The sequence below is a fragment of the Triticum aestivum genome, chromosome 2A (genome assembly GCF_018294505.1).
Source record: "Triticum aestivum cultivar Chinese Spring chromosome 2A, IWGSC CS RefSeq v2.1, whole genome shotgun sequence".
Classification (NCBI taxonomy): Eukaryota; Viridiplantae; Streptophyta; class Magnoliopsida; order Poales; family Poaceae; genus Triticum; species Triticum aestivum.
Window position 1 is genome coordinate 667,167,806 of NC_057797.1, and position 10,603 is coordinate 667,178,408.

Below are 10,603 nucleotides of genomic sequence, written 5' to 3' on the forward strand. Positions count from 1 at the left end.
AAGACGTACGACTACTTCCTCTATGTTGTGTCAACGCTTCCGCAGTCGGTCTGCGAGGGTACGTAGACAACACTCTCCCCCTCGTTGCTTTGCATCACCATGATCTTGCGTGTGCATAGGATTTTTTTTTGAAATTACTACGAAACCCAACAGTGGCATCTGAGCCTAGGTTTTATGGTTTGATGTTATTTGCACGAGTAGAACACAAGTGAGTTGTGGGCGATATAAGTCATACTGCCTACCAGCATGTCATACTTGGTTCGGCGGTATTGTTGGACGAGACGACCCGGACCAACATTACGCGTACGCTTACGCGAGACCGGTTCCCCCGACGTGCTTTGCACTCAGGTGGCTTGCGGGCGACTGTCTCTCCAACTTTAGTTGAACCAAGTGTGGCTACGCCCGGTCCTTGCGAAGGTTAAAACGAAGTCTATTTGACAAACTATCGTTGTGGTTTCGATGCGTAGGTGAGATTGGTTCTTGCTTAAGCCCGTAGCAGCCACGTAAAACTTGCAACAACAAAGTAGAGGACGTCTAACTTGTTTTTGCCGGGCATGTTGTGATGTGATATGGTCAAGGCATGATGCTGAATTTTATTGTATGAGATGATCATGTTTTGTAACCGAGTTATCGGCAACTGGCAGGAGCCATATGGTTGTCGCTTTATTGTATGCAATGCAATCGCGATGTAATGCTTTACTTTATTACTAAATGGTAGTGATGGTCGTGGAAGCATAAGATTGACGAGACGACAACGATGCTACAATGGAGATCAAGGTGTCGCGCCGGTGACGATGGTGATCATAACGGTGCTTCGGAGATGGAGATCACAAGCACAAGATGATGATGGCCATATCATATCACTTATATTGATTGCATGAGATGTTTATCCTTTTATGCATCTTATCTTACTTTGATTGACGGTAGCATTATAAGATGATCTCTCACTAAATTATCAAGAAGTGTTCTCCCTGAGTATGCACTGTTGCCAAAGTTCGTCGTGCACAGACACCACGTGATGATCGGGTGTGATAAGCTCTACGTCCATCTACAACGGGTGCAAGCCAGTTTTGCACATGCGGAATACTCAGGTTAAACTTGACGAGCCTAGCATATGCAGATATGGCCTCAGAACACGGAGACCGAAAGGTCGAGCGTGAATCATATAGTAGATATGATCAACATAACGATGTTCACCACTGAAAACTACTCCATCTCACGTGATGATCGGTTATGGTTTAGTTGATTTGGATCACGTAATCACTTAGAAGATTAGAGGGATGTCTATCTAAGTGGGAGTTCTTAAGTAATTTGATTAATTGAACTTAAACTTATCATGAACTTAGTACCTGATAGTATCTTGCTTGTTTATGTTAATTGTAGATAGATGGCTCGTGTTGTTGTTCCGTTGAATTTTAATGCGTTCCTTGAGAAAGCAAAGTTGAAAGATGATGGTAGCAATTATACGGACTGGGTCCGTAACTTGAGGATTATCCTCATTGCTGCTCAGAAGAATTATGTCCTGGAAGCACTGCTGGGTGCCAGGCCTGCTGCTGGAGCAACACCAGATGTTATGAACGTCTGGCAGAGCAAAGCTGATGACTACTCGCTAGTTCAGTGTGCCATGCTTTACGGCTTAGAATCGGGGATTCAACGATGTTTTGAACGTCATGGAGCATATGAATGTTCCAGGAGTTGAAGTTAATATTTCAAGCAAATGCCCGGATTGAGAGATATGAAGTCTCCAATAAGTTCTATAGCTGCAAGATGGAGGAGAACAGTTCTGTCAGTGAGCATATACTCAAAATGTCTGGGTATAATAATCACTTGATTCAATTGGGAGTTAATCTTCCGGATGATTGCGTCATTGACAGAATTCTCCAATCACTGCCACCAAGCTACAAGAGCTTCGTGATGAACTATAATATGCAAGGGATGAACAAGACTATTCCCGAGCTCTTTGCAATGTTGAAAACTGCGGAGGTAGAAATCAAGAAGGAGCATCAAGTGTTGATGGTTAACAAGACCACTAGTTTCAAGAAAAAGGGCAAAGGGAAGAAGAAGGGGAACTTCAAGAAGAACAGCAAGCAAGTTGCTGCTCAGAAGAAGAAACCCAAGTCTGGACCTAAGCCTGAAACTGAGTGCTTCTACTGCAAGCAGACTGGTCACTGGAAGCGGAACTGCCCCAAGTATTTGGAGGATAAGAAGGATGGCAAGGTGAACAAAGGTATATGTGATATACATGTTATTGATGTGTACCTTACTAGAGCTCGCAGTAGCACCTGGGTATTTTATACTGGTTCTGTTGCTAATATTTGCAACTCGAAACAGGGACTACGGAATAAGCGGGCACTGGCAAAGGACGAGGTGACGATGCGCGTGGGAAACGGTTCCAAAGTCGATGTGATCGTCGGCATGCTACCTCTACATCTACCTTCGGGATTAATATTAGACCTAAATAATTGTTATTTGGTGCCAGCGTTGTGCATGAACATTATATCTGGATCTTGTTTGATGCGAGACGGTTATTCAATTAAATCAGAGAATAATGGTTGTTCTATTTATATGAGTAATATCTTTTATGGTCATGCACCTTTGAAGAGTGGTCTATTTTTGATGAATCTCGATAGTAGTGATACACATATTTATAATGTTGAAGCCAAAAGATGCAGAGTTGATAATGAAAGTGCAACTTATTTATGGCACTGTCGTTTAGGTCATATCGGTGTAAAGCGCATGAAGAAACTCCATACTGATGGACTTTTGGAACCACTTGATTATGAATCACTTGGTACTTGTGAACCGTGCCTCATGGGCAAGATGACTAAAACACCGTTCTCCGGTACTATCGAGAGAGCAACAGATTTGTTGGAAATCATACATACCGATGTATGTGGTCCGATGAATATTGAGGCTCGTGGCGGATATCGTTATTTTCTCACCTTCACAGATGACTTAAGCAGATATGGGTATGTCTACTTAATGAAACGTAAGTCTGAAACATTTGAAAAGTTCAAAGAATTTTAGAGTGAAGTTGAAAATCATTATAACAAGAAAATAAAGTTTCTACGATTTGATCGTGGAGGAGAATATTTGAGTTACGAGTTTGGTGTACATTTGAAAAATTGTGGAATAGTTTCGCAACTCACACCACCCGGAACACCACAGCGTAATGGTGTGTCCGAACATCGTAATCGTACTTTACTAGATATGGTGCGATCTATGATGTCTCTTACTGATTTACCGCTATCGTTTTGGGGTTATGCTTTAGAGACGGCCGCATTCACGTTAAATAGGGCACCATCAAAATCCGTTGAGACGACGCCTTATGAACTGTGGTTTGGCAAGAAACCAAAGTTGTCGTTTCTTAAATTTTGGGGCTGCGATGCTTATGTGAAAAAGCTTCAACCTGATAAGCTCGAACCCAAATCGGAGAAATGTGTCTTCATAGGATACCCAAAGGAGACTGTTGGGTACACCTTCTATCACAGATCCAAAGGCAAGACATTCGTTGCTAAGAATGGATCCTTTCTAGAGAAGGAGTTTCTCTCGAAAGAAGTGAGTGGGAGGAAAGTAGAACTTGACGAGGTAACAGTACCTGCTCCTTTATTGGAAAGTAGTACATCACAGAAAACTATTTCTGCAACACCTACACCAATAAGTGAGGAAGCTAATGATGATGGTCATGAAACTTCAGATCAAGATACTACTGAACCTCGTAGATCAACCAGAGTAAGATCCACGCCAGAGTGGTACGGTAATCCTGTTCTGGAAATCATGCTACTAGATCATGATGAACCTACGAACTATGAAGAAGTGATGGTGAGCCTAGATTCCGCAAAGTGGCTTGAAGCCATGAAATCTGAGATGGGATCCATGTATGAGAACAAAGTATGGACTTTGGTTGACTTGCCCGATGATCGGCAAGCAATTGAGAATAAATGGATCTTCAAGAAGAAGACTGACGCTGATGGTAATGTTACTGTCTACAAAGCTCGACTTGTCGCGAAAGGTTTTCGGCAAGTTCAAGGGATTGACTACGATGAGACCTTCTCACCCGTAGCGATGCTTAAGTCCGTCCGAATCATGTTAGCAATTGCCGCATTTTATGATTATGAAATTTGGCAAATGGATGTAAAAACTGCATTCCTGAATGGATTTCTGGAAGAAGAGTTGTATATGATGCAACCAGAAGGTTTTGTCGATCCAAAAGGAGCTAACAAAGTGTGCAAGCTCCAGCGATCCATTTATGGACTGGTGCAAGCCTCTCGGAGTTGGAATAAACGCTTTGATAGTGTGATCAAAGCATTTGGTTTTATACAGACTTTCGGAGAAGCCTGTATTTACAAGAAAGTGAGTGGGAGCTCTGTAGCATTTCTGATATTATACGTGGATGACATATTACTAATTGGAAATGATATAGAATTTTTGGATAGCATAAAGGGATACTTGAATAAGAGTTTTTCAATGAAAGACCTCGGTGAAGCTGCTTACATATTAGGCATAAAGATCTATAGAGATAGATCAAAACGCTTAATTGGACTTTCACAAACAACATACCTTGACAAAATTTTGAAGAAGTTCAAAATGGATCAAGCAAAGAAAGGATTCTTGCCTGTGTTACAAGGTGTGAAATTGAGTAAGACTCAGTGCCCGACCACTGCAGAAGATAGAGAGAATATGAAAGATGTTCCCTATGCATCAGCGATAGGATCTATCATGTATGCAATGCTATGTACCAGACCTGATGTGTGCCTTGCTATAAGTCTAGCAGGGAGGTACCAAAGTAATCCAGGAGTGGATCACTGGACAGCGGTCAAGAACATCCTGAAATACCTGAAAAGGACTAAGGATATGTTTCTCGTATATGGAGGTGACAAAGAGCTCGTCGTAAATGGTTACGTTGATGCAAGCTTTGACACTGATCCGGACGATTCTAAATCGCAAACCGGATACGTGTTTACATTAAATGGTGGAGCTGTCAGTTGGTGCAGTTCTAAACAAAGCGTCGTAGCAGGATCTACATGTGAAGCGGAGTACATAGCTGCTTCGGAAGCAGCGAACGAAGGAGTCTGGATGAAGGAGTTCATATCCGATCTAGGTGTCATACCTAGTGCATCGGGTCCAATGAAAAACTTTTGTGACAATACTGGTGCAATTGCCTTGGCAAAGGAATCCAGATTTCACAAGAGAACCAAGCACATCAAGAGACACTTCAATTCCATCCGGGATCTAGTCCAGGTGGGGACATAGAGATTTGCAAGATACATACGGATCTGAATGTTGCAGACCCGTTGACTAAGCCTCTACCACGAGCAAAACATGATCAGCACCAAGGCTCCATGGGTGTTAGAATCATTATGGTGTAATCTAGATTATTGACTCTAGTGCAAGTGGGAGACTGAAGGAAATATGCCCTAGAGGCAATAATAAAGTTATTATTTATTTCCTTATAATCATGATAAAAGGTTTATTATTCATGCTAGAATTGTATTAACCGGAAACATAATACATGTGTGAATACATAGACAAACAAAGTGTCACTAGTATGCCTCTACTTGACTAGCTCGTTAATCAAAGATGTTTATGTTTCCGAACCATGAACAATGAGTTGTTATTTGATTAACGAGATCACATCATTAAGAGAATGATCTGATTGACATGACCCATTCCATTAGCTTAGCACCCGATCGTTTAGTATGTTGCTATTGCTTTCTTCATGACTTATACATGTTCCTGTAACTATGAGATAATGCAACTCCCGTTTACCGGAGGAACACTTTGGGTACTACCAAACGTCACAACATAACTGGGTGATTATAAAGGAGTACTACAGGTGTCTCCAAAGGTACATGTTGGGTTGGCGTATTTCGAGATTAGGTTTTGTCACCCCGATTGTCGGAGAGGTATCTCTGGGCCCTCTCGGTAATGCACATCACATAAGCCTTGCAAGCATTGCAACTAATGAGTTAGTTGCGAGATGATGTATTACGGAACGAGTAAAGAGACTTGCTGGCAACGAGATTGAACTAGGTATGGGATACCGACGATCGAATCTCGGGCAAGTAACATACCGATGACAAAGGGAACAACGTATGTTGTTATGCGGTCTGACCGATAAAGATCTTCGTAGAATATGTAGGAGCCAATATGGGCATCAGGTCCCGCTATTGGTTATTGACCGGAGACATGTCTCGGTCATGTCTACATTGTTCTCGAACTCGTAGGGTCCGCACGCTTAAGGTTACGATGATAGTTATATTATGAGTTTAGGCATTTTGATGTACCGAAGGTTGTTCGGAGTCCCGGATGTGATCACGGACATGACGAGGAGTCTCGAAATGGTCGAGACGTGAAGATTGATATATTGGAAACCTATGTTTGGATATCGGAAGTGTTCCGGGTGAAATCGGGATTTTACCGGAGTACCGGGAAGGTTACCGGAACCCCCCGGGAGCTAAATGGGCCATGATGGGCCTTGGTGGAAAAGAGAAGAGTCATCCCTACATGGGCTGCACGCCTCCCCCTTCCCCTAGTCCTATTAGGACTAGGAGAGGTGGTCGGCCCCCTCTCTCTCTTTTCCCCCTCCGCGAATCCTATTCCTACTAGGATTGGGGGGGAATCCTACTCCCAGAGGGAGTAGGACTCTCCTGGCGCGCCACACCTTCGCCGGCCAGCCTCCCCCCTCTAGTCCTTTATATACTGAGGCAGAGGCACCCTAGAACACACAAGTTGATCCACGTGATCTATTCCTTAGCCGTGTGCGGTGCCCCCAGCCACCATATTCCTCGATAATACTGTAGCGGAGTTTAGGCGAAGCCCTGCTGCTGTAGTGCATCAAGATCGTCACCACGCCGTCGTGCTGACGGAACTCTTCCCCAACACTTGGATCGTCATCGAGCTGAACGTGTGCTCGAACTCGGAGGTGCCGTAGTTTCCGTGCTTGATCGGTTGGATCGTGAAGACGTACGACTACTTCCTCTACGTTGTGTCAACGCTTCCGCAGTCGGTCTGCGAGGGTACGTAGACAACACTCTCCCCCTCGTTGCTTTGCATCACCATGATCTTGCGTGTGCGTAGGAATTTTTTTTTTAAATTACTACGAAACCCAACAGTTTGGACATCGGAAGTGTTCCGGGTGAAATCGGCATTTTACCGGAGTACCGGGAGGTTACCGGAACCCCCTGGTAACTTAATGGGCTTTAATGGGCCTAGTGGAGGAAGATGAGAGGAGGCCAAGGGGCAGCCGCCCCCCCCCCCCCACCCAAGTCTGAATTGGACAAGGAAGGGGGGCGGCGCCCCCCTTTCCTTTCCCCTCTCTCTCTCCTTCCTCCCCAAGTCCTAGTCCAACATGGAAAGGGGTGGAGTCCTACTCCCGATAGGAGTAGGACTCCTCCTGGCGCGCCCCTTGCCTGGCCGCACCTCCTCCCCCTTGCTCCCTTATATACGGGGGCAGGGGGGCACCCCATAGACACAACAATTGATCATTGATCTCTTAGCCGTGTGTGGTTCCCCCCTCCACCATAATCCTCGATAATACGGTAGAACATCAAGATCGTCACCACGCCGTCGTGCTGACGGAACTCTTCCCCGACATTCTGCTGGATCAGAGTCCGAGGATCGTCATCGAGCTGAACGTTTGCTAGAACTCGGAGGTGCCGTAGTTTCGGTGCTTGATCGGTCGGGCCGTGAAGACGTACGACTACATCAACCGCGTTGTTATAACGCTTCCGCTTTCATTCTACGAGGGTACGTGGACAACACTCTCCCCTCTCGTTGCTATGCATCACCGTGATCTTGCGTGTGCGTAGGATTTTTTTGAAATTACTACGTTCCCCAACAATTCTTTCTACATTCCGTCCGGAAATACTTGTCTTAAAATGGATAAAATGGATGTATCTATAACTAAAATAAGTCCAGATACATCTATTTCTAGGACAAGTACTTCCTGAGGGAGGGAGTACTATGTTGCAGAACATATAGAAAAAGTACTGATACCTGTAGATTCCAATAATTGAAAGACCCTTTTGTGTACCAACATCTCGCCTCATTAGTAGGAAAGCTTCAACTCGATAACTTACTTGCCCAGCATTTCCTACGATTACAAGGACATATATGTCACAGCCCTAGAGTTTTATTGCAATTAGTTTCATAAGCATTCATGCATCATGTCTATATTTGTTTGAAATTTGAAATGGGGATGACAAACCCTAGCACCAAATGAAATGCAATTAGGATCAAAATAAAAATATTTTCAATGAACCTGAATTGCCCTTCAAAAATGTTCATCATCTTTGCCTTGGTCTAGAACCTCTGACAAAAATGGTGCACACTTTTCTAGGACATCATAAGGTCACTGGATTAAATCATATGTTATTTGCATTTGGACATTTAAATGCTATAAAATATTTTAAATGTCCAAATAATCATAAACTTAAATGTTTACTGTTGGATATATTCTAAAAAGTGCGCTTGAGAAAGTTTCATGATTTTTGAGTGTGCCTAAGAATTTTTAATAAAGCCCTGAAACTACAGAAGAAATAGAAAAACAAAAAAGAATTAGAAAGGCGAGAGAGAGAGAGAAAATGCACCTGGGCTTACCTCCTGTACAGCCGCCTAGCCCAGCACTGTAGCTGGCCCAGCCCAGCCGGTGCACTGTCTTCAACCTCCTGCCAGTAGGTAGGAGGGCGTGTGCTCTCCGCACACGCGCACCACCGCCACCCTGCCTGGCTGCCCCCTCGTTGCCCTGGACACCTCCCGCGACACCACGCACACCCCTGACCCCTCTTACTTTCCCTGGACTCCTTCCCCCTCCTCTGTTCTCTGTTTCGCGCCACCCGAGCGGAGCTCGTCGCCACCGACGCTGTTCTCCGTAGCCACCACCTCCTCCTCAACCTCTCTCCACGCCCAGAAGCTCCGCCACTTCGTCCTCGACCCCCTTGCTGAGCCATGCATCGCCGGATGCTCTGTTGCCTCGCCACCGACCCGTCTTCCCCGCGCTTGGCCGTCGGATCGCCATCGTCATTACGTCGCCGTCTGTGCCTCCCCGAGCTCAACGGCTGCACCAGAAGACTCATCATGAGCCCCGCCATCTTTCCCCACCTTCTCCCATGTTCATTTGCGTGCTATAGGCGTGCTAGCCACCGGACCCGAGAGCTCACCGCCGCCGCGCTCATCGTCGCCGGCGAATAGGCTAGCAACCTTCGCATCCGAGCACTACTACGTGTTTAGCATGCTCCCAGAAACCCAACACCACCATCAGCTAGTCCTCCTGTGCACCGCAATGTCGACCCCGAGCTTGACCGAACTCCGGCAGCCACGGACTTTCTCGCCGCCGTTGTTTCTGGCCACCCAAGCACCTACCGCTGTCACCACTTGATGCGCGCCGCTGCGTGCGTTCGAACGCAACAGACCGCGGCCAAAATGATGCCTTGTGGCTCATTTCCGAGCCCCTCCGCCGCGCCTGTCGTCGCCGGCGTCGAGCCGCTGGCGAGTTTGACCCCGCTGACCGTTGACCCCGGGTGGACCCAGTTTGACCCTCTGGCTCACTTACATGTGGGCCCCAGGCCACTAACTAAACTAGGTTAGTATTAGTTTAATGCTAACTAAACTTAGTTTAATTAACACTGACAGACGGGACCCACAGGTCAAGGTTGACCTGGACCGTCTCAGTTGACCGCTGCCGTCACACTGACGCCAGGCTGACGCAGTAAATCCTTTTATGGATTTATTCTTATGTAGGAAATTCCAGAAAATGTTGCAAACTTCAAAAATTCATAGTAATTCAACCGTAACTCCAAATCAAACAAATTATATATGAAAAATGATCAGAACAATCCAATCTATCCATTTGTACTAGTGTCATACATGTTTAAACCAGTTAACTTGCTGTTTAGTGCAAAACTTGATAAAGCACTATTTAAGATCACGAATGAGTTTGAACTTTGAATCTTTGGTTCAAAATAGCTCAAACCAATCTGGTTGTAGTTGTATTAGCCCAACACACTCATTTTACCATGTCATGATCATGCATCATATTGTGCATTGCATTGATTGTGTTTCTTTCTCTGTTGCCGGTATTTGTCCCCTCTCAGTAGATGTTGCTTCGACGATGTGATCATTGACACTGATGAAGACCGAATGCTATCTTCAGAAGTGCTGGGCAAGCAAAACCCCCTTGTTCATTCCGATACAATCCCACTCTCTCGCTCCTGCTCTCTTTTACTGCATTAGGACAACATCGATTCAACTGTTACATGCTGCGGTAGTTGAACCCCTTTTCCTCTGCATGACCTGTCATTGCCACAGTAAATAGATGAAACCCACTAGCATGAGTAGGAGTTGTTTCAGCCCTGATGTGCCTACTCATTCATGCTTGTTTGTCATGCCTGCTACTGCTTAGAGTTGAGTCAGGTCTGATTCATCGGGAATGAATTGGAATGGTCATGAACATGTCCTACTAAGTGTGAGCTAAGCGTGTAAACACGATTTGGTAAAGGTATCGATGAGAGGCCATGTAGGATTACATGGTGGGTTGTTTCATTGGAACCGTCCTTGAGCACTGAGATTTCTATGTGTGATTTAAGATTCAGCTACTACCATT